Below are 25153 nucleotides of genomic sequence, written 5' to 3'. Positions count from 1 at the left end.
CTTCGAAGACAGCAGTACGCGACAATGACGACAGTAACTAGATAAAAATAAGTAACTTTCAAATTTGTCAAACAACTAAGTCCAAGCAAGGACAACAAATAATACTCGATGGAGTGTGCAGTTGGAGAATTATTACGATTGAGCTGCAGACTCTTGAGTAATGCAGATAGTTTTCACATTCTTGAGCTGGAGCTGTCATTTACCGAATGTACGATGGACACGGGGAAAGGAAAAGAAGGAAGATTAGAGTTTAACATCCCGTCAATCAAAAAGTCTTAAGAGATGCAGGACCAGTTTGGATTGGGAAAGAAAACTGCCTACGTCCTTTTGAAAGGAATTATCCCAGCATTTGCCTAAAGCTGCAACTCCGATTTGGGTAAGGATGTGGTAGAAAATCAGCCGTGAACTCGTTAAAAGGAATCATACCAGCATTTGCCTTACGCGATTTAGGTAATCACGGAAAATCTAAAACTGGATCGTCGGACGGGAACTGAAACTTAGTCCTAAAGAATGCATTTCCAGAGAAGATCGCAAAACGTAGAACTGGACAAATAGAACTCTAGAACGCTCTGTATTGGTGAAACGTTGGAAAATTAGTGAAAACGACCGTCGACCGAAGAACTTGAGTAGCAAAAGAATAAGAGTGCACCACAAATGAATTAGGAGAAACGTGGCGAACAGTGTGCAAGAAAAACTTCGGAACACAAATTTGTGGTTATGTTTCGGAAATGAAGTGGTAGTGCGACATCCAGATCAGATGAGAGGAAACACAGATGCCAATGAACTACCCCGCTGATATTGCCTTAAGAATAAGAAAAAGGCGAAACGCTTCTGGGAAAAAGAAATTAAGTTGCACCACGAAAAGGTGGTTTTATTTACAAAACAAGAAGAACTTAAAACATAAGCGATAGGTCAGAATGCCGAAGGGAACACTTTCCATATTTTTTTTATTCGACTCATTCCTGAATCCTGTTTGAATTGTCTAGGATCTGTGCAGTCATTTTTCTTGGGTGTATTTTAATCTTCGTCTTCCCAACAACGTTTGCCCTCTACTACCATAGGAGTTATTCGCACATGGTAAGAAGACAACTATCAACCCGTCCCTATTTCTGTTCAATGTTTTCCACAAAATCCTTTCCTTGCACGTTTCTTGCCTTATAGGATCACTGAATATTTAGCAACCTTCTGTAACAGTGTCTCTTAAAAGTTTCGATTCTCTTCTTTTCCGGTTTTCCCTCGGTCCATGAGTCACTTCTATAGGTTGCTCTGCTCCAATTGTAGATTAACAGATATTTCTTCCTGAAATTGAGGTCTATGTTTGAGACTAGTGGCCTCTTTTTAGGGCGGAATGCCAACTTTGCCTCTTCCAGTCTGCTTCTCAAATCTTCTTTGCGTCATTCGTCATAAGGCATTTCCAACGTAGCAGAATTCCTTCTCCTCGTCTACTAGGTGGTCCCCTAAATTGAGGCTAAGTTTTCGTGCATCTACTGCACCTACAGTTAATTTTGTGATACCATCTAATGTCAAAAAGCTGGGAAATTGATTAAATAGAAATTAAGTTACCACAGTCAGTAAACATTTGCAAAAACTAATAATTTGATAGGATGAGGGCGCGCTTGTCTTTCGAAAGGTCCTTTTCTGATGAGTGTTAATCTGCAGCCCTTACATACTGCTCATTCGATGTAAATATTCAAGGGGGAAGAAATGCCTGCCTTCCTCCCCCCCCCCCCTCTCTCTCTCTCTCTCTCTCTCTCTCTCTCTCGTGAGATAGAGGCATGCTCACGCGTCACGGCAGCCACTTTGATGCCCCACGGCACAAAGTGATGCCAACTTTTCCAGCAAATAGCGATGTTATCCAGAGATGTGTCGATACGTTTACTTACTAGGCCGTAGCTTCTACCGAGCACAGTCTCTCTCCTTAAAGGGCGATACGAGATATATCTTTTGGAGTGCGGTCCATTTCCAAGACCACTTACGGAAGTTGATTTGATGTGTTTAATTGCGTTGTCCGTTGCAAAGTTTAGAGAACTAATTTTCTTACCTCCGTGGGCAAAGGGAAAGGAGAATAGTACGAGAGTTCCTACACCTTTGTAACGTTTAGTTACACCATTTAGTTTTCTGAAAACCAGTTTACATACGTGAGCACTCCTAAACGTATTAGCACATGTCACAAAGTTTACTCCTACACTTCATCTACTCCAGATCCACTCTCTATAACAACGAAGAAGTGGGACCAGTAGCACTCAACACAGCGAGAACGTACTGGTTCGCTGCGAAGACAAGGATGTGTAGTGAGTAGATATTTTTATACGTCTTTAATGAGTGTTGTATTCATGCAGTTCACTATCTCTAAGTAACAACGACACAAGTTGTAAATTGCAATTTATTTTAACAGCAAATCGAAATCAAAGTCTTAAGTACGAGGTAAACAAAACTTTGGTGTAAACTGGCAAGACTGAATTATGACCAGTTATAACCCAAGTAACGCACTCTTCCGTGTCACTTTTTAATTATTACTTAACTGTTCTTTTATTATTGTACTGTGTTGATACTCCTGTTACTTCACTTGCGTCTTTGAAATACGCTACTGAGATTGCACGCTACGGACGTCGTCTACTGTTTTCAAGCTAATTAGGAGCATTGATTTGGCATCAGTCTGTATGAGAATAAATAATAAAGCAATGCAAGGAACCTTTATGGCCCTTGTGCATTTGTAGGTGGTAAGTTTTGTTTTGGTGTCTTTCATACAAGTGCTGTCGGACGTGGTAATGGATGACTTACTGTTGCTGTTATATACTGTACCACTGCATCGCTGTCTGGATTTGAGACTTTTAGTGCGAGAGATCTGATTGTGTACAAGACCTTTCGTATCACTGTGTTTGCCAACAAGGGCTGTGGGGAATCTACCTGCCAGCCCGATGGTCTTCCGATGATTAATAAAAGGAATTGGATGAAAGTTGGTTCACCTGAATCTGTTTCTTTCTTGAAGTAAAAAGCATCGTTATAACAACAATAAAGAGTCTGACCATTATTACAGGTGTACATGGTCAGGGTGGGTAAAATAAAAGTAACCTGGAAAATATTTACAGTAAGATTGACGTGGGACTGACACTTGTTCATTATATCACAGACGTTGCTACAAACGGCCACCGCTGAAGCCGATGCAGCATTGTGGTCGGTTTATCGAAATGCGAGACACGTGTAGCAGCTCTGCCTGAGGGACAGCACCAACAGGGTTTGCATTGTTTTGCTGTAGCTCTTCTCACGTGTGGGGACTGTGACTATACACTAACCTTCAACTTGTCACAAAGGTAAAAATCAAAAGGTAGGTAGATGAAATGAGCGAAATCTCGCTGAAAATGTCTGTACAGTCTTTCATCTTGTGTGAGTTGATCCACGTATGAGTTAAATAGTAGCATTAAAAGTTGGTGAAAGAATGCTGTTACGATTCGGGCACCGGACATGCGAGAGGCGTTTGAAAAGTCCGTGAATACATAAAAACTACTTACGTGTTTGGGGTAAACCTTTTTTATTTTTCGACATAGTCTCCTGTTAGACTTATACACTTCGTCCAACGCTGTTCTAATTTGTTGATCCCTTCCGAATAATAGGAATTGTTCAAGTCTGCAAAATAGCTATTAGTTGCTGCAATCACCTCCTCGTTTGAATAAAATCTTTGTCCCGCCAGACATTTCTTCAAATTGGGTAACAAATAGTGGTCCGAGGGAGCCAAGTCTGGAGAATAAGGGGGATGTGAAACAAGGTGGAATCCTATTTCCATTCACTTTGCGACCACAACTGCTGAGGTGTGTGCTGGTGCACTGACATGATGGAAAAGGACTTATTTGCGATCCAATCTCCGGCGTTTTTCTTACAGTTCGGTTTTCAAACGGTCCAATAACGATGAATAATATGCACGTGTAATAGTTTTACCCTTTTCCAAGATAGTCTATGAGGATTATCCCTTGTGATCCCAAAAGACAGTCGCCATAACCTTTCCGTCCGTCCGGAGGAATGGTCTTCGCCTTTTTTTTTGGTGCAGATTCTCTCTTGGTAACCAATTGTTTAGATTGTTATTTGGTCCCAGGAGTACAGTAATGTATCCATGTTTCACCCGTAGTGACGAAACGACGCCAAGTCCTGCGGATTCTTCCTGAACAGCTGCGAAACCATCCTTGCAACACTTCACAAGATTCCGTTTTTGGTCAAGCGTGAGCAATCACGGAACACGTCTTGCGGATAGCTTTCTCATGTCCAAATAATTATGCAAAATATTATGTACCCGTTCATTCGATATGCCCACAGTACTGGCAATCTCACGCACCTTAACTCTTCTGTCACCCATCACCATAGCATGTATTTTATCAATGACTTCTGGAGTCGTATCCTCCACAGGGTGTCCAGAACGTTCAGCATCACTTGTGCCCATACGGCCACTCCGAAAATTTTAAAACCACTTATAAACTGTTCTAATCGAAGGTGCAGAGTCGCCGTAATGTTTATCAAGCTTATCTTTAGTCTCCTGAGGCGTTTTTCCTTTCATAAAGTAATGTTTAATCACCACACGAAATACATTTTCGTCCATTTTTTGACAATCACTCGACGTCCTTGATTCTCACGAATGCCAAACACAAAGAAATAGACCAATACGGCTAAACCTGGTGTGCGTTCTTTCCAAAGATGCTACTAACTAAACATGACATTGATACGCGCCGGTGGTCCGATCTCTCGGACTTTGCACGGACTTTTCAAACGCCCCTTGTAGTGCAGTATACACCAATCTTGAGATTATGGGACGGCTCTTCGAACTACTGATGGGGATTTTCTGATGCATAAAGGCGCGTGTTCTGCGAGTCTACATACCCTGACAAAATTAACCGCGTGTGATCTCAAGAAACGAGAAACTGAGGATCCGAAAGCCCTGAGTCCACTCAGAAACCACTGGAATAAAACTGGAAAGTTTATATTGACGCTTCAACTCCCAAAATTCCATTGTTAATGAAATAGACGCAGCGTCTTTTCAACGTTTCGACAAGACGAGCTTATTTGCCACTTGTACAGACAAACTGCGTTCAGATAACGGGAACCTATGACCTTTCTGTCTGAACAGAGCCTGGTTTGTAAGTCGCGTGCTTGCCAACGCCGGTTTGTTCGGCGCTAGAGGCGCAGAAGAGGAACCCAGCACTACTTTCAGCCAGGGAGCTGTTAGGAGCGTTCCGGGACGTGCCTAATCTGGAATGTGCTGGCAGCGTGCGCGTGTTTGCAAACGCTTCCCTGTTAAACTCTGTGAAACACGTAACTACAAAACACACACACACACACACAGCGAGGATTAGAGGAGGCTGTGAGGGCACAGAGAAAGAGGAAGACAGAAATTGTACCCAGTCATCAGCGGAGTCGAAACTGACAGAGAGAAGCATGAGACAGCGCGATTACACCTCTGCTATTCACAATATACAGGGTGAGCACCAAGTATTGCCCTGATTATAACAATTACAGAATAGGGATGTAGAGGCTTATATCACTAGGGGTAAGATAGATACTGCCTACAGGAAAATTAAAGAGACCTTTGGAGAAAAGAGAACCACATGTATGAACATCAAGAGCTCATATGGAAACCCAGTTCTAAGCAAAGAAGGGAAAGCAGAAAGGTGGAAGGAGTATATAGAGGGTCTGTACAAGGGCGATGTACTTGAGGACAATATTCTGGAAATGGAAGAGAACGTAGGTGAAGACGAAATGGGAGATACAATACTGCGTGAAGAGATTGACAGAGCACTGAAATACCTGAGTCGAAACAAGGCCCCGGGTCTAGACAACATACCATTAGAACTACTGAAGGCCTTGGGAGAGCCAGTCATGACAAAACTCTACGATCTGGTGAGCAAGATGTATGAGACAGGCGAAATACCCACAGACTTCAAGAACAGTATAATAATTCCAATCCCAAGGAAAAGCAGGTGTTGACAGATGTGAAAATTACCGAACTATCAGTTTAATAAGCCACAGCTGCAAAATACTAACGCGAATCCTTTACAGACGAATGGAAAAACTAGTAGAAGCCGACCTTGGGAAGATCAGTTTGGATTCCGTAGAAATATTGGAACACGTGAGGCAATACTGACCTTACGACTTATCTTAGAACAAAGATTAAGGAAAGGCAAACCTACGTTTCTAGCATTTGTAGACTAAGAGAAAGCCCTTGACAATGTTGACTGGAATACTCTCTTTCAAATTCTAAAGGTGGCAGGGGTAAAATACAGGGAGCGAAAGGCTATTTACAATTTGTACAGAAACCAGATGGCAGCTATAAGAGTCGAGGGGCACGAAAGGGAAGCAGTGGTTTATTGAGCAAGCAGTAAAGGAAACAAAAGATACGAGGGTTGCCCAGTAAATAATGCCCCATTTTTTTTTCTCCGAAATAAAAAATATTAGAAATGTGACACTTTAGGTGCGAGTTATTTGAAGTTTCCCGCGTGTGTACGCAAAGTTTCAATTTCCTCCGACAGAGAGCGGTGGTGTAGGAATGTTCTAAAATGGCGTCTGCAGGTGACATCCGTCATAAACAACGTGCAGTGATTGAATTTCTCGTAGCAGAGGAAGAAACCGTGGACAATATTCATAAACGCTTGTGCAAAGTCTACGGAACATCTGCAGTCGATAGGAGTACTGTTGGTCGCTGGGCACAGAGGGTGAAAGCATCAGAGGGCGGTGCTGCGGAGCTCCGAGATTTGCCGCGGTCGGGAAGGCCTCCCACGGCTGTCACGCCTGACATGTTGCAGCGGGCTGATGTTCTCATTCGACGGGATCGACGCATTACGACTCGACAGAGGCTTATGTCAAAACATTAGACAAACTTAAGCAGCGCTTCCGGCGCCTTGGGCGTCATGTTAACCCACAGGATGTTTTGATTCAGCATGATAACGCTCGTCCTCACACAAGTGTGAGGACTTGTGAACACATCGCGAAAGTGGGTTGGATAGTGTTACCCCATCCACCCTACAGCCCCGATTTGGCTCCTTCAGACTTTCACTTGGATGGGCCAATGAAGAATTTCATTCGTGGAAGACGTTTTGCCGATGAAGAAGTGATTCACGAAGTGACAACCTGGCTCCGTAGGCAGAGTACAGATTTTTACCGGCAGGGAATACACGCTCTTGTGTCTCGCTGGAAAAAGGCCGTCGAACTTGAAGGAGATTATGTGGAAAAATAAAGCAAGTAGACAAAACATCAGTCTTTCACATATGTAAATTTGATTGTTGTGGAATAAATACTTCTGGAGAAAAAAAATATGGGGCATTATTTACTGGGTAACCCTCGTAAAATTCGGAGTTGGTATTAAAATACATGGAGAAGAAATAAAATCTTTGAGGTTCGCCGATGACATTGTAATTCTGTCAGAAGACAGCAAAGGACTTGGAAGAGCAGTTGAACGGAATGGACAGTGTCTTGAAAGGAGGATATAAAATGAACATCAACAAAAGCAAAACGAGGATAATGGAATGTAGTCAAATTAAATCGGGTGATGCTGAGGGGATTAGATTAGGAAATGAGGCACTTAAAGTAGTAAAGGAGATTTGCTATTTGGGGAGCAAAATAACTGATGGTCGAAGTAGAGAGGATATAAAATGTAGACTGGCAATGGCAAGGAAAGCGTTTCTGAAGAAGAGAAATTTGTTAAAATCGACTATAGATTTAAGTGTCAGGAAAGTCGTTTCTGAAAGTATTTGTATGGAGTGTAGCCATGTATGGAAGTGAAGCATGGACGATAAATTGTTTGGACAAGAAGAGAATAGAAGCTTTCGAAATGTGGTGCTATAAAAGAATGCTGAATATTAGATGGGTAGATCACATAACTAATGAGAAGGTATTGAATAGAATTGGGGAGAAGAGGAGTTTGTGACAATTTGACGAGAAGAAGGGACCGGTTGGTAGGACATGTTCTGAGGCATCAAGGGATCACCAATTTAGCATTGGAGGGCAGCGTGGAGGGTAAAAGTCGTAGAGGGAGACCAAGAGATGAATACACTAAGCAGATTGAGAAGGATGTAGGTTGCAGTGGGTACTGGTAGAGGAAGCAGCTTGCACAGGATAGAGTAGCATGGAGAGCTGCATCAAACCAGTCTCCGGACTGAAGACTACAACAACAACCGTTTGACATAATAATGCCGTTACATAGGTTAGTGTTACTAGTTTTCTAAGACCACTTATGTTAGCCGGACGGAGTGGCCAAGCGGTTCTAGGCGCTACAGTCTGGAATAGGGCGACCGCTACGGTCGCAGGTTCGAATCCTGCCTCGGGCATGGATGTGTGTGATGTCCTTAGGTTAGTTAGGTTCAAGTAGTTCTAAGTTCGCCGCGCGAGACTAGCCGAGCGGTCCAAGGCGCTGCAGTCATGGGCTGTGCGGCTGGTCCCGACGGGGGTTCGAGTCCTCCCTCGGGCATGGCTGTGTGTTTTTGTCCTTAGGATAATTTAGGTTAAGTAGTGTGTACGCTTAGGGACTGATGACCTTAGCAGTTAAGTCCCGTAAGATTTCACACACATTTGAACATTTTTTAAAGTTCGAAGTTCTAGGGGACTGATGACTACAGAAGTAAAGTCCCATAGTGCTCAGAGCCATTTGAACCATTTCAGAATTTCAAAATTTGCTCTTGATACAACGTTTATTATATTTACAGAAATATGTGTACAGAATTTCATAATTCTAGCAATCATAGAATCTCAGGAAAAGTACATAAACTTTGTTTTTTAAACTTTTCAGGAAACTCAGTTTAAAGTTCAACCCAACTTTTTTCCGTATGTCACTTCTTCAGAAAGCACCACACTTGTACTCTGGGCCGAATTTCCCTTCACGGCTTCTCTTATGGTTTCTTGTTGTCTGTTTTCTTTCCTTTACCAGGTCTTCAACTGACTTTTCAGGTACAGAGAAGCGCTGGAAATCGATTTTTCTCAGGATGTCTTGAGTAACATTTCCTATCTTTCTAATACCTTCATCCTCCCGACGTCCTCATCATTAAATACAATAACTGCACCATAAGTTGCAATTCTGACAGCTGTAGGAGATGCAAATGTGTTTTTAGGGCATCGTTTCCATATGAGTGAATTTAGAGACTCATTAGGATTTTGGGTTTCGCCATAAACACAATTTTTGAGAAGTGCAGGATCGGTCAGTACCCAAAGGAGCTTGTATCCTAGCCTCCAGTTCGCCGACGCCAGCAACTGGTGTGACAAAGACTCTGTCCTTGACATAGCCCCAGAAAAAAAAAGGTCAAGGGGCGTAATGTCTGGAGAGCGGGGTGGCCAAGGTGTTGGACCGTTCCTTCCGATCAACCGATCCGGACACTACACCCCTCTCCAGACATTACACCCCTTGACTTTTTTTTCTGGGGTTATATCAAGGACAGAGTCTTCGTCACACAGTTGCTGACGTCGACGAACTGAAGGCTCGGATACAAGCTGCTGTGGGTACTGCGACAGAACACACGTTACGAAACACGTGGCGGGAACTGCGATACCGCCTCGACATTCTTCTTTGAGCACACATTGGGGTTTACTAACGTAAGTGGTCTTAAAAAAATTTAGTAATACTAACCTATGTAACGGCATCAAATGGGACTTATTATGTCAAACGGTTATTCTGTTATAAATTTTTATTATCAGGGCAAGACTTCGTGCTCAGCCTGTACTTCAACACGGGGAAGTGCTTCAACATCCCAAGCCTCTGCGCAGTGCCTTGCCGGCTGAGGTCACGTGACACTGTTGATGGCGATCTGACCTTCGTGTGCGGACCTTGGGCTGGAGGGACTCTTTTGTGCCTTGCGGGAGGCGACGGCCATTTACTGGAGTCGAATTTCACCCTCCCTCTTCTTCCAACTCCGTCAACAACAAGACGAACACAACACAGGAAAACACAGCCACCAATCATCCGCGCGACATACTTACATTTAAAACTCTCCCACCCTCTTAATCACGCAGAAAGTCAAGCGCAACATTCACGAAAAGTTCACACACTTATCTGTATTAATTTCTTAATATCATCCAACACAAATGTTGTTTTTGAAAGCCTGCAAATGTTTCACCAATGATTTAAATAATAAACTACAGAACTAGTTAAAGTTTATCGTGGGTAGCACGACACGATTCAGAAATTCATTCAAATTTTGGAGCGCTGTGGTAGAGTACGTTAATACTGTACGTTTGTTGTTTTGCTCCTATACGTGTTACTGCAAATGGAAAATATAAATTTTGGAATTTGTTGATGCTACTGTAAGAAAACCATTTTTTGTTTGTCCACTCACAAGTATTGTTTTGAGCTTCTATCATTACACAGAAATTCAACCACACGCAAACCATCAGTCACACGGACTGCTTTACGTTAACTCACAGTACGGTACATATACAAAGTGACGGTATTGCATCCAAAAGAGTTTGGAAACAGTCAGAGTCACTATTTTAGTATACTATATTTGTATTTACATTAAGTCGTAGCTTATCACTACTGTTAGTGATAGCTGTTATAAGTGAAAGATGGTTTGCGTGAATTTCTGTGTAAGTTGTTGTTGTTGTTGTTGTTGTTGTTGTCGTCGTCGTCTTCAGTCCTGAGACTGGTTTGATGCAGCTCTCCATGCTACTCTATCCTGTGCAAGCTGCTTCATCTCCCAATACGTACTGCAGCCTACATCCTTCTGAATCTGTCTAGTGTATTCATTTCTTGGTCTCCTTCTACGATTTTTACCCCCCCCCCGCTGCCCTCCAATACTAATAGTAAATTGGTGATCCCTTGATGCCTAAGAACATGTCCTACCAACCGATTCCTTCTTCTAGTCAAGTTGTGCCACAAACTACTTCTCTTCTCCCCAATCCTATTCAATACCTCCTCATTAGTTATATGATCTACCCATCTAATCTTCAGCATTCTTCTGTAGCACCACATTGCGAAAGCTTCTATTCTCTTCTTGTCCGAACTATTTGTCGTCCATGTTTCACTTCCATACATGGCTACGCTCCATACAAATACTTTCAGAAACGACTTCCTGACAACTCTATACTCGATGTTAACAAATTTCTCTTCTTCAGAAACGCTTTCCTCTCATTTCGTAATTTAATTCCCTCAGCATCACCCAAGTTAACTCGACTACATTCCATTATCCTCGTTTTGCTTTTGTTGATGTTCATCTTATATCCTCCTTCCAAGAAACTGTCCATTCCGTTCAGCTGCTCTTCCAAGTCCTTTGCTGTCTCTGACAGAATTACAATGTCATCGGCGAACCTCAACGTTTTTATTTCTTCTCCATGAATTTTAATACCTACTCCGAATTTTTCTTTTGTTTCCGTCACTGCTTGCTCAATATACAGATTGAATAACATCGGGGATAGGCTACAACCCTGTCTCACTCCCTTCCCAACCACTGCTTCCCTTTCATGCACCTCGACTCTTATAACTGGCATGTGGTTTCTGTACAAATTGTAAATAGCCTTTCGCTCCCTGTATTTATCCCTGGCACCTTCAGAATTTGAAAGAGAGTATTCCAGTCAACATTGTCAAAAGCTTGCTCTAAGTCTACAAATGCTAGAAACGTAGGTTTGCCTTTCCTTAATCTAGCTTCTAAGACAAGTCGTAGGGTCAGTATTGCCTCACGTGTTCCAATATTTCTACGGAATCCAAACTGATCTTCCCCGAGGTCAGCTTCTATTAGTTTTTCCATTCGTCTGTAGAGAATACGCGTTAGTATTTTGCATCCGTGACTTATTAAAGTAAGTATGTACACAAAAATACTATTTTCTGATATTAGTGTCTATAAATTAAAACACAAATATCTACCGTTTTCAGGGCGAGTAACATGCACACATACATCACATACAGTACTAATGTACACTCCCCACAACACTAGATGAAGGATAAAAATTCCCGGAACATTCGAGTTAGGTACGAAAAACGGAACAGGGGTAGCAGTTTATTATTTAAATCATATCTCAATTAATTGTTCGAAGATTCAACTGTCAATTATCAAATATATCATTTAATCTAGTGTACGCCAAAACTTTCACATACAAGACTTCCTTAATTGTAGAGTCGAATATGCTCGAAACAGGACAGCAGGTTGCTTACTGATGAATCCGAGCAACGATTAACATAGCAGTAATAGAAGCGAGTATTGTAGGCTAGGTACGTGTTGACAGTTCCAATACGAATGGTATCACTCATATTTTAGTAATAGACTGTAAAGGTGTGTATTATTTTCGTTTATTATTATTATACACAACGAAGATTACATCCACTCTACGAAACTTGTATTTTGAACTACTCTTTCCGCTCAGGCTGAAAGCGACGGTTTAAGTGCAGCTGCAAACAGTGTTAAAACGGGGAAAGCACAGTAGTTCATCGTACAATATAAAAATACGGTGTGAAGTTCGATTCTTTCCGTATCAAAATTAAGGGAACAACGGTGAACAAGTAAGAGCACTAGAATTTTACCTGTCTGATCGAAAAAGAATATAGGTCTCCGCTCTATGACCCAGGACACTATTCACTATTCTGTCTTAACAATCTGAGAACGAATAAATTAATATATGCTTTCGGTCACGAACTGAACAAGTCATTTTATAAGTGGTGACAAATGACAGCACGCAGAGGAACTCTTTAAACGTTTGCATCTACTGAGATTTGGAAGGATTTTTTTTTTTTTTTTTTTACTGGTGAAATGCACCCTCGGAAAAGCTTCCGAAAAACTCGTGAAGTGTTCACTGAAAACGGCGACAATCATTGTTTTCTTTCTTTACTGCTTTCACATTGTACAAGGCCACAGCGGTACGACATAGTCAAGTTGAATTTATATCTCACTGCCAGTAATAGTAAAAGCGTTACTTCTCTAGGTAGTCGCCGCTCCGACTTAGACAAATGTCGTAGCGTGGTACCAACGTTCCAATACTCTCGTCGTAGAAGGCAGCCGCCTGCGCTTTCCGCCAATTCTCTACACTGGGCTGCAGCTCGCTGTCTGTGCCAAAATGATATAGCCAGCGTTTTTGCGAGTAAGGAGATGAAACTCGGAAGCAGCCAAGTACGGGCTGTATGGCGTGGCTGATCATACACTTCCCGTCGAAAACGCTGCAGGAGCTTGTAATGTTCTGCTTCGAAGTTACCGCACCACTGCCACGCATGATACTTACGTTGTGTGGGCTGCATGCAATCAGGCGGAATCCCTCAGCATGAACTAACTGAGCGACAGAAAGCACTTCACACTTGCGGGTTGCTATTGTTCTAGGCACTGTTACGAGCTCACTGTGCGCTCACAACTGGATAGTGCGACGAGACGCGATCGATGGTCATACTACAGACAATGCGCAAAGCATCTGTGCAGAACTTCAGAAATTTCAATTTTGCGACCGACTGGATACTGGAAAAACATAGCCGTCACATATCAAATAATTGGGTCTGCTTGCTATCTCAGTTTCAGTAAAAAATTACTAGTAACGTTACCAACAGATCAACACGGTATCACATTTCCGAGGACAACGCAAACTCCTCGTCGGCGCTTCAATGTCGTTATCTCCTAGAGAAAATATCAACACGGCGCTTGAAACCTCAGAAGCTCTGTTCGCAAACACAAGAAGGTTTGCAAGATGGAGTTGTACGCGGAAGAGAAGTAACGGTAGCTACTTACGTAATGATTACACTGGAGATTGACGTTTGCACAGAACGAGGAGTAGCTTCACACGTTTCGCAGCCATCCAACTGTACTGACCTGTAACAGAAGGAAAAATACAATGGCTTGATTGGTTTTTCAATAAATACACTGCTGCCGTGTTTAACAATTATGGCTACCAGAGTTAACTAATAACATGAACGATGGTAACATCGACAGTTCAGCACGTATTTAACAACATATTACGATGTAACAAGTGTCGTACTCATCACATCTTGTGGGACTCTCCCATTCAAAAGGCTGCATTTTGACATTTACTCATGTCAGATAGTCTTATACAGGGAGGCGCAGAAAGCTATGCGCAGAAAGCAACGTGTTTTCTCAGTTGTGCGCATGACGTCACGGTGGAAGCAGCTGTGCCAAACAGTACACAGTTCGAATTGTTTGTGATTGTTTTTCATGTGTTGTTTTGTGTTTGAAGGAGTATTGTGATCGAGTTCTTTCTTCTGAGGTACTCAGTCAACAGCGGAAACATTCGGAATTCGGGAGTGTTAACGGTTTTTGCTGTAATTGATATTTGATTCGGAACTGAAATAGTTAGCGATAGTGGACAGAGGGATGAACATTGTGTTCGGCAGCTCTATAGTTTATGGTTCGTCCTGTGAAATTCTTATTGGAGAATCTACAAGTGAGTGAGAAAATTAATTTTTACAATGCCAGGCTGTGCTGTTACGGGCTGTTTTTCCTACAACCGGAGCACAAAGGGAACTGACGTAATGTATCACAGTTTCTCGCGTAATGAAACATTACAAAAACTATGGTTGTCGAAATGTAGGAAAGACAGTGTAAATGTTGCGCATGCACGAATATGTTCTCGCCATTTCGCAGAAACAGATTACTTAAGGTATTTACAGTCTGAATTTCTTAATCTGCCCCGAAAAAGAATGCTCAAGCCAGATGCAGTTCCTTCGCGCAATTTGCCGTGCAGTAGTGCGACTGTCAATGTGTCACCCGCAACAGTAGACAGAACCAAACGGTATAAGAAACGAGAACTACATAAGAGATCTCTGGAAACTCTGGAAAAGCTGTCACCAAATAAGAAACATCATAATAAGAGCACATGTACAGATGACAGTTTTTTTTTCTTTTTTTTTTTTGAGACACAGATAAAGTTACTTTGATGAATACTATAGCGGCTTTAGAACGCTGTTCTTACAAACAAGTGTGTGCAACTTCGAGCTCTTAATTAAATTTATTTCAATGCGATTAAATGAATAGTTTCTGATTTATGTGAGCCGAGGTTTCGAATTTCAAGTGTGTGTCAGTGTGGTTGTGATCTGATATTTTACCGATGTGTGAGGCATAAGCTGCGAAAGAATATAACCCATCAGTTTTAACTGTAATATTTTAGCAGTAGAAAAGCAGTTTAGACATCTCAATTCTGGTATAAACAAAACCTTCCGCCAAAAACTTGACGTAAACACGCATGCCGTGTCGTCTGCTTCTGAGCGCTTGCTTCCACGCTGACGTCACTAGGCCAGCCAATAGCAGAGCAGAGCGCTTACTGCCCAACCTTATTATTTAGTAACCTTGGTCTTATATTCTGGCAGAATGTAACTTTTACAGTGTTACTTGAAAATGGCCCTGAAGGCCGAAATTGCAATCGTAATAATAAATATTTCATACAGTCAACGGCGACTACGATGTCTTTTAAGAGGTATTATATGGCTGTGAATCCCAACCATGAGATGTTAATCAAATAACATGTTTGTTTGCTGTTTTTGTTTCTGCAGCGGAATCACGATATGAAGACCGTTAATTCTTGCAGACTCAGCCACCATTTCAAATAATTTTTACGAGTCATTCTAATTTCAGGTGGTAGTGGTATGTTCGTGATACAATTAACTGTAAGGAGATAAGAATCGAGAGTTTTCACCATCTTGCTCATGATCACGAACAAGATAAAATGAAGCATAACTCAGCCGTGGCAGTTCGTTTCGTGTCGATTCGTCGCTGATTGCGTATCCGTGGTTCGCTGCCGCGCCTTGTGGGGGGGGGGGGGGGGGGGGGGGGGAAGTTCTAATGCCTCTGAGCACTATGGGACTCAACATCTGTGGTCTTCAGTCCCCTAGAACTTTGAACTACTTAAGCCTAAGGACATCATGCATATCCATGCCCGAGGCAGGATTCGAGCCCGCGACCGTAGCGGTCACGCGGATCCAGACAGAAGCACCTAGAACCGCTCGGCCACACCGGCCGGCCCCTGTGGCTAGGTAGCACTCCGCGGCCTGGAGGTAAGCTAAGAGAGGGAGAGTTCGATTAGTGGCATTGTGGCGGGTGCACCAAGCTCAGCAAGACCGTTTACGAAAGAGTTCGCGCTACTTGGCGTGCTGCATGCACGCCGTTGGTAGCTCTGCGGGCTGTGGGCGCCTGGCAGCATTTTACAGTGGTCACTACCCTGGTAGCCGAACCGTATTTTGGTTGCACGTTGGCCGACGGGTGGAACTAATTTTTGCCGCCTTCCGTTTGTCCATTAAAGCCATATTTGCGGAGAACGAAGCCGATCTTCTGTACGCGTAGGTATTACTGTTCGGAACTCTGGATCTAAGCACTTTAATTGCTTCCTTCTGCATTTGTATTGCCAGCGTGGCTGAGAGCTAGCTTCAAATTGTATGTCATAGGACTGCCTTCAGCTACTTTGGCTGCGGCTATGTGTAATGTGGCATTGCTTATGTTTGCACGTGAGCGATTTGTTTTAAATTCCTGTATTTATTTGTAATGACAACTGACGAAAATTTTGGTGTCTTCTACTAGTGTCCACGTGAACTGCTAAGTTTAAACTATGCTTAGATCACTGGATGCTTGTTCCTCTCGTTGTACAGGACCTGCTGTGTACTTGAGGGCTCACTGTTGGAACTGTGGTAAACTTTAAGCTGTCGAAGCTTAATCCGCCTTGCTTTAAGTTCTAGAATTTTACGTACATCATGCTCCTCAGCATTGCAGTATTTGGTGATGTAAACTTCTGACCTAGTTAATATTTTATTGCAAATTATAAATTTATGATTACTGTTTGCACGTGATAACAAACTTATTTGTTTATCTTCTATCTGTTGCACAATGAGTCCCAGAAAAGAAAAATTACGAAGTAAAACATGACTGCTCCAAGGAAACAACTGATAATTACAAGACAAAGTAACTTCATTGTTATCTGAAGCTTACACGTGTGAAGAGTAATGAACTTAAAAGCTTCTGTCATAAGCTGTTGACTACCGATTTAACAGAACTTGAAACATCCTGGCTGATTAAAACTGTGTGCCGGACCGAGACTCGAACTCGGGACCTTTGCCTTTCGCGGTCAAGTGCTCTAGCATCTGAGATACCCAAGCAAGACCCACGACCCGTCCTCACTGCATCAGTTCTGCCAGTATCTCGACTCCTACTCTCCAAACTTCACAGAAGTTCTCCGAACTTGTTTTATTACCGTTTCCTTTCTTAAAAGTTTTCGTTTGCCCTGTTACATTCTTATTCATCATTTTGGTTTGCAGCTCCTTGTGTTGACCGTGTCTGCAGTTAAAATTGTAGCATGTGAGGTCCGCCAGTTATGCAAAATACCGTTTTTTCTCAGTAGCCAAACATGTTTCAGCACCACAGAGCCATCGTGAGTGGATTTCAGGTTTATTTATTCTTTACACTTAATTTGCACGAATTTTTCGCGTCACTTGTGTATTATTTGCTACAGGTAGCTTGTCATGTCTTCGTGTGGCAAACCCTTTTATTCTCCGCGTCATGGTGAGCACACGTAAATAGAACACGTATTTTCCACAAATACGGTGCTATAGACGAATGTTGAAAATTAGGTTGACTGATAAGGTAAGAAATGAGGAGGTTCTACGCAGAATCGGAGAGGAAAGGAATATGTGGAAAACACTGATAAGGAGAACGGACACGATGATAGGACATCTGCTAAGACATGAGGGAATGACTTCCATGGTACTAGAGGCAGCTGTAGAGGGCAAAAACTGTAGAGGAAAACAGAGATTGGAATACGTCAAGCAAATAATTGAAAACGTAGGTTGCAAGTGCTACTCTGAGATGAAGAGGTTAGCACAGGAAAGGAATTCGTGGCGGGCCGCATCAAACCAGTCAGTAGACTGATGACAAAAACAAAACAAAAAAAAAAACAAAAAAAAGTAGTAAAACACTTTACGTGTGCATCGCACCACCTCACTATGATGCAGAGAATAAAAGGGCACGACATGACAGACATGCCTATGTGCAGCGTAACAACAACCTCCAGATGGAGGACAGCGACACCCACAGTGACAGCGAAAATAGTGACAATGAGGAGGAACAGGAGGAGGAAGCTGAGATGTGGCAGTAAATAAGCATAAGGAGCCAAGAAATCACCAAATGCTCTACATGGATGGGCACCTTAAGTAGTTAGTACATAGGATTAGTAATAAATAGGGTAAGCAGTATTATTTATCCATTAACAGTGTGTGTGTGTGTGTGTGTGTGTGTGTGTGTGTGTGTGTGTGTGTGTGTGTGTGTGTGGTTATTTTGAAAATAATCATTCTTTGTAAATGTTGTAGATTAAACAAAAGAAAAGATGAAAAACTTAAGTTTTAAGATGTACGAGCTGTTTTAAACATGAGGTAACAGGTCTATAATGTGGCGATAAATAAATCAATAATAATCGTTATTCTCTGATTTGGGGTTGTCACGGTTGCTCTCTTGTGAACAACTAGCTGTCAATCATTTTCAGTTCCGTAACTTTATTCTGCTACCTAGGCAGTAAAATAACCAATGACGGACGGAGCAAGGAGGACATCAAAAGCAGACTTGCTATGGCAAAAAAGGCATTTCTGGCTAAGAGAAGTCTGCTAATATGAAATACCGGCCTTAATTTGAGGAAGAAATTTCTGAGGATGTACGTCTGGAGTACAGCATTGTATGGTAGTGAAACATGGACTGTGGGGAAAACCGGAACAGAAGAGAATCGAAACATCTGAGATGTGGTGCTATAGACGAATGTTGAAAATTAGGTGGACTGATAAGGTAAGGAATGAGGAGGTTCTACGCAGAATCGGAGAGGAAAGGAATATGTGGAAAACACTGATAAGGAGAAGGGACAGGATGATAGGACATCTGCTAAGACATGAGGGAATGACTTCCATGGTACTAGAGGACGCTGTAGAGGGCAAAAACTGTAGAGGAAGACAGAGATTGGAATACGTCAAGCAAATAATTGAGGACGTAGGTTGCAAGTGCTACTCTGAGATGAAGAGGTTAGCACAGGAAAGGAATTCGTGGCGGGCCGCATCAAACCAGTCAGTAGACCGATGACAAAAAACTTTATTCTCGCAGGTGATGATTGAAATTTTGTGACTACCCGTGACGTTGGACAGGCTCCTGCGGTAACAGTGCGCACCCGCAGACAGAGAAACTCGGCTAAGCCGGAGCGGGGCGGCAGCTGCGCCTGTAGCGGACTGGCGCCGGCGCAGCCAGCAGGAAGCGAGCAGCCGAGCAGCCGGCCCGGTCCGGCTGTTCTACCTGCTGGCTGCCGGCTGTCGCAGCTGCTCCTCGGCGCGCGCCCAAGGACGACTCGCCGGCCCGGGGTCCAGGACCCGGCGCCCCGCACAATACCGCCAACGACTTCTGCTTAGCGTAATAGCTGCCACAACGAGATACCTACCACCGTCTTCTCTACCACTTCCGTTCTTGTTAACAATCAGCTGTTGCCGTGGTTCTGCTGGATTCATCCATTTCTGACTTAATAAAAGTAGATGTGTTTTATTTTTAAATTTCTCTTATTAAACTTTGAACTTTGACATTAACAAACGTAGGATTTAGCAAAATCAACGGTAAGACCTTTCATATTTTACTCATTCTTCATCATCATCATTTAAGACTGATTATGCCTTTCAGCGTTCAGTCTGGAGTACAGTCCCCCTTATAAAATTCCTCCATGATCCCCTATTCAGTACTAACGTTGGTGCCTCTTCTGATGTTGAGCCTATTACTTCAAAACCATTCTTAACCGAATCCAGGTACCTTCTCCTTGGTCTACCCCGACTCCTCCTACCCTCTACTGCTGAACCCATCGGTCTCTTTGGTAACCTTGCTTCTCCCATGCGTGTAACATGACCCCACCATCTAAGCCTGTTCGCCCTGACTGCTACATCTATAGAGTTCATTCCCAGTTTTTCTTTGATTTCCTCATTGTGGACACCCTCCTGCCATTGTTCCCATCTACTAGTACCTGCAATCATTCTAGCTACTTTCATATCCGTAACCTCAACCTTGTTGATAAGGTAACCTGAATCCACCCAGCTTTCGCTCCCACACAACAAAGTTGGTCGAAAGATCGAACGGTGCACAGATAGCTTAGTCTTGGTACTGACTTCCTTCTTGCAGAAGAGAGTAGATCGTAGCTGAGCGCTCACTGCATTAGCCTTGCTACACCTCGCTTCCAGTTCTTTCACTATGTTGCCATCCTGTGAGAATATGCATCCTAAGTACTTGAAACCGTCCACCTGTTCTAACTTTGATCCTCCTATTTGGCACTTAATCCGTTTGTATCTCTTTCCCACTGACATTACTTTCGTTTTGGAGATGCTAATCTTCATACCATAGTCCTTACATTTCTGATCTAGCTCTGAAATATGCAAACTTACAGTCGAATCTGCCATCACAACTAAGTCACCCGCATATGCGAGACTGCTTATTTTGTGCTCACATATCTTAATCTCATCCAGCCAGTCTATTGTTTTCAACATATGATCCATAAATAATATGAACAACAGTGGAGACAGGTTGTAGCCTTGTCTTACCACTGAAACTACTATGAACCATGGACTCAATTTACCGTCAACTCTAACTGCTGCCTATCTATGTAAAAACCTTCAACTGCTTGCAAAAGTTTACCTCCTGTTCCATAATCTCGTAGAACAGACAATAACTTCCTACTAGGAACCCGGTCATATGCCTTTTTTACTCTACTTACATAAATTGGTCTAAAATAGGAACTTGCTATAGAAATTAATACGTAGAAACTACTAAAAAAGTGGCAGTAAATGAAACCGAAGAAATATTTTGGACCAGGAACTGAAGGCGACGAAGAAGGAACAAAAACCTCGAGGCTTGCTGGTAACGCTGTGATTCTGTCACAGACAGCAAAGGGCTTGGAAGAACAGTTGAAAGGAATTGTCAGTGTCTTGAAAGGACGATATGAGATGAACATCAACAAAAGCAAAACGAGGATAGTGAAATGTAGTCGAATTAAATAAGGTGATGCTGAGGGAATTGGATTAGGAAATAGTCACTTAAAGTAGTGGGTGAGTTTTACTATTTGGGCAGCAAAATAACTGATGATGGTCGAAGTACAGAGGACATAAAAAGTGAACCGGCGATGGCAAGGAAAGCGTTTCTGAAGAAGAGAAATTTGTTACCATCGACTACAGATTTAAGTCTCAGGAAGCCGTTTCTGGAAGTATTTGTATGAAGTGTTGCCATGCATGGAAATGAAACATGGACGACAAACGGTATAGACAAGAGGAGAATAGCTTTTGAAATGTGGTGCTACAAAAGAATGCTGAAGATTGGATGAGTCGAGCACGTAACTGACGAGGAGGTAACGAACAGAATTGGGGACAAGAGGAATTTGTGGTGCAGTCTGACTAAAACAACGGGTAGTTTGGTAGATCACATTCTCAGGCATCAAGGGATCACCAATTTAGTACTGGAGGGAAGCGTGGTGGGGGGTAAAAATCGTACAGGGAGGCCAAGGGGTGAATACAGTAAATAGATTCAGAGGGATGTAGGATGCAGTAGTTTTTCGGAGATGAATGGGGCTTGCACAGGATAGAATAGCGTGGAGAGGAGCATCAAACCGATCTTCGGACTGAAGACCACAACTACACAACAAAAAAGACTATAAAAACTAATTTTTTCTTAAGTCTTTAGTAATGCTTTTTAAATGCATGAAAACGAAACCTTAAAATCTCCTTCTACAGATTTTTTTTTTAACATTGATCGAAGTGAGTCAAATTACATGCAGGCATTGCACAGGGCCGGCCGCTATGACCGAGCGGTTCTAGGCGCTTCAGTCCGGAACCGTAATGCTGCTACGGTCGCAGGTTCGAATCCTGCCTCGGGCATGGATGTGTGTGCTGTCCTTAGGTTAGTTAGGTTTAAGTAGTTCTAAGTCTAGGGGACTGATGACCACAGATGTTAAGTCCCATAGTGCTCAGAGCCATTTTTGAATTGCACAGGGATTTAGAACGAGTCACGCATTAGGCAGCTTCCACACAAGGCAAAATTGTACAGTCATCATCACTCGCTACCGCAAAACTCTTTGCCACTGTCTGAAAACTCATTTGTCTTTATAGCTGCTTAATTCATCGTTCAACCATTGCTCTAATATGTCATATCGACTTCCAGAAAAACAATTTAGATTTTCCATTACAAACACCTAAAATTAAATAGTAAAACTGATAAATAACAAAAACAAATATATCACATGTTTTTAGTCATTGGTCCACTGGACCCATGTGTACACCGATACTAACCTTAGCGAGCGAGCCGCGCGGGATTAACCGAGCGGTTTCGGGCGCTGCAGTCATGGACTGTGCGGCTGATCCCGGAGGTGGTTCGAGTCCTCCCTTGGGCCTGGGTGTGTGTGTGTTTGTCCTTAGGATAATTTCGGTTAAGTAGTGTGTAAGCTTAGGGACATGACCTTAGCAGTTAAGTCCCATAAGATTTCACATACATTTGAACATTTTCGACAGCGAGCGAAACATGTCTGTCGCGACGTGGTCTTCGGCTTACTGCCGGAACGTATCCGCGAGTGGAGGGAACTGAGACTCCCGCTACGTTGTTTAAACACATTTAATGATTGAACATGGATCCTATGGACCGAGGACTACGGTTAAGGGTTAAAGCTTAAAACTGCGTCTCCTTCGAGTACACTATTAAATCTGGACACGGTTTATAAATTTTTAGCTACGGCGAGTTTCACAATACAGCATTTTTCTCGTTTAAAGTAGTGGTTACGCTTTGTAGGATTTAAAATAGACTTTCAAGGTCGACTGAATGGTCGCCGTGAATTCTGTCCATAGAGCCATACTCTCGGCTGCGCAGCCCTATGCGACAAGCTAGTTTAGTTTGCCTTGTCACAGTGGTAGTGCAGCAGCGAGGACATTTCGTTTAACAATGAACTTTATTCTCAAATGTGCCGTGAAATTAAAACTGTGTACCACACCAAACTCGAACCGAGAAGCTTCGTCTCTGAGCCTTCCAGGCATTGTTATGGACGAGAGTGAAGCTGTGTAGGCGGGTGATTGCGAGACTTCAGCACTCCTTAACCGCGGCCTACCGTAAACTGGCAACATGTTATTAAAGACTATCATTTTGCGAAGTTATGCTGCACATTGGCTTACTGATCGTTACCGGAACACTTCACTGCCACTTCTTACCTGCATAACGGTTACTTCACACACTTCATATGCTGATTGCGGAACACGTAAAATTACAGTACTACTTGGCAGGTTTGTCGATTTGGGAGGAGAGGACCAAACAGCAGCCGGCCAGAGTGGCCGAGCGGTGCGCTACAGTCTGGAGCCGCTACGATCGCAGATTCGAATCCTGCCTCGGGCATGGATGTGTGTGATGTCCTTAGGTTGGTTAGGTTTAAGTAGTTCTAAGTTCTAGGGGACTGATGACCTCAAGAGTTAAGTCCCATAGTGCTCAGAGCCATTTGAACCATTTCCACCAAATAGCAAGGTTATCGACCCCATCAGCCATGCCCTTTCAAAGGAACCATCCCGGAATTTGCCTCAAGTGATTTAGGAAAATCACCCAACTATAAGTTAAATAAGTTACAGCTGCAAAATACTAATGTGAATTCTTTAGAGACGAATGGAAAAACTAGTAGAAGCAAACTTCGGGGAAGATCAGTTTGGATTCCGTAGAAATATTGGAACACATGAGACAATACTGACTTTACGACTTATCTTAGAAGAAAAATTAAGAAAAGGCAAACCTACGTTTCTAGCATTTGTAGACTTGGAGGAAGCTATTGACAATGTTGGCAGGAATACTTTCTCACAAATTTTATGGGAGGCAGGGGTAAAATACAGGGAGCGAAAGGCTACTTACAATTTGTACAGAAACCAGATGGCAGTTATAAGAGTCGAGGGGCATCAAAGGGAAGCAGTGGTTGGGAAGGGAGTGAGACAGGGTTGTAGCCTCTCCCCGATGCTACTCAATCTGTATATTGAGCAAGCAGTAAAGGAAACAAAAGAAAAATTCGGAGTAGGTATTAAAATTCATGGAGAAGAAGTAAAAACTTTTAGGTTCGCCGATGACATTGTAATTCTGTCAGAGACAGTAATGGAATGGAAGAGCAGTTGAACGGAATGGATAGTGTCTTGAAAGGAGGATATAAGATGAACATCAACAAAAGCAAAACGAGGATAATGGAATGTAGTCAAATTAAGTCGGGTGATACTGAGAGAATTAGATTAGGAAATGAGACACTTAAAGTAGTAAATGAGTTTTGCTATATGGGGAGCAACTTAACAGATGATGGTCGAAGTAGGGAGGATATAAAATGTAGACTGGCAATGGTAAGGAAAGCGTTTGTCAAGAACAGAAATTTGTTAACTTCGAGTATAGTTTCAAGTGTCAGGATGTCGTTTCTGAAAGTATTTTTATTAAGTGTAGCCATGTATGGAAGTGAAACATGTACGACAAATAGATTAGACAAGAAGAGAATAAAAGCTTTCGAAATGTGGTGCTACAGAAGAATGCTGAAGATTAAATGGGTAGATCACATAACTAATGAGGAGGTATTGAATAGAATTGGGGAGAAGAGGAGTTTGTGACACAATTTGACGAGAAGAAGGGACCGGTTAATAGGACATGTTTTGAGGCATCAAGGGATCACAAATTTAGCATTGGAGGGCAGCGTGGAGGGTAAAAATCGTAGAGGGAGACCAAGAGATGAATACACTAAGCAGATTCAGAAGGATGTAGATTGCAGTAGGTACTGGGAGATGAAGAAGCTTGCACAGGATAGAGTAGCGTGGCGAGCTGCATCAAACCAGTCTCAGGACTGAAGACCACAACAACAACAACAACAACAACAACGGAAGACCTAAATCAGGGGGGCCGGGGGTGGATTCGAACCGTCGTCCTCCAGAATGCGATTCCAATGTGGTAACAGCTGCGCCACCTCGCTCAGTAGTACTACTTGTCTTGTGAAGTTCACAAATGGTGAGGTAAATTGGGAACAACAAACGCAGCGTAAGATAAAGCAGGTTTTAAAAAAAAGGGCAGGAGAATGCGGAACCAAGTTTGTTTCGGCCTCGGCAACGAACGAAAAAAGCACTACACTTCAGAAAACATAAACAACAGGTAAAATCAGCAATGACCATAGAAGGTGCTTCGTAAATAAAAGCGAAATGGGTCTAGTGAAAAATACTCTAACTGCAATAAGCCTAAGACGG

At 42.6% G+C, this 25153-nt stretch overlaps 1 long non-coding RNA gene across 1 annotated transcript in view; it reads right to left on the bottom strand.

The window, feature by feature from the left end:
* LOC126474950 (uncharacterized) overlaps positions 1 to 25153 on the bottom strand; it is a 456943-nt gene that overhangs the window by 334179 nt on the left and 97611 nt on the right. Inside the window, exon 2 of the long non-coding RNA XR_007586609.1 lies at positions 13662 to 13742. This is a non-coding gene — a long non-coding RNA (uncharacterized LOC126474950). The remainder of the gene's footprint in view (positions 1 to 13661; positions 13743 to 25153) is intronic.

The sequence above is a fragment of the Schistocerca serialis genome, chromosome 4 (genome assembly GCF_023864345.2).
Source record: "Schistocerca serialis cubense isolate TAMUIC-IGC-003099 chromosome 4, iqSchSeri2.2, whole genome shotgun sequence".
Taxonomy (NCBI): Eukaryota; Metazoa; Arthropoda; class Insecta; order Orthoptera; family Acrididae; genus Schistocerca; species Schistocerca serialis.
This window is presented reverse-complemented; position numbering and strand designations above follow the sequence as displayed.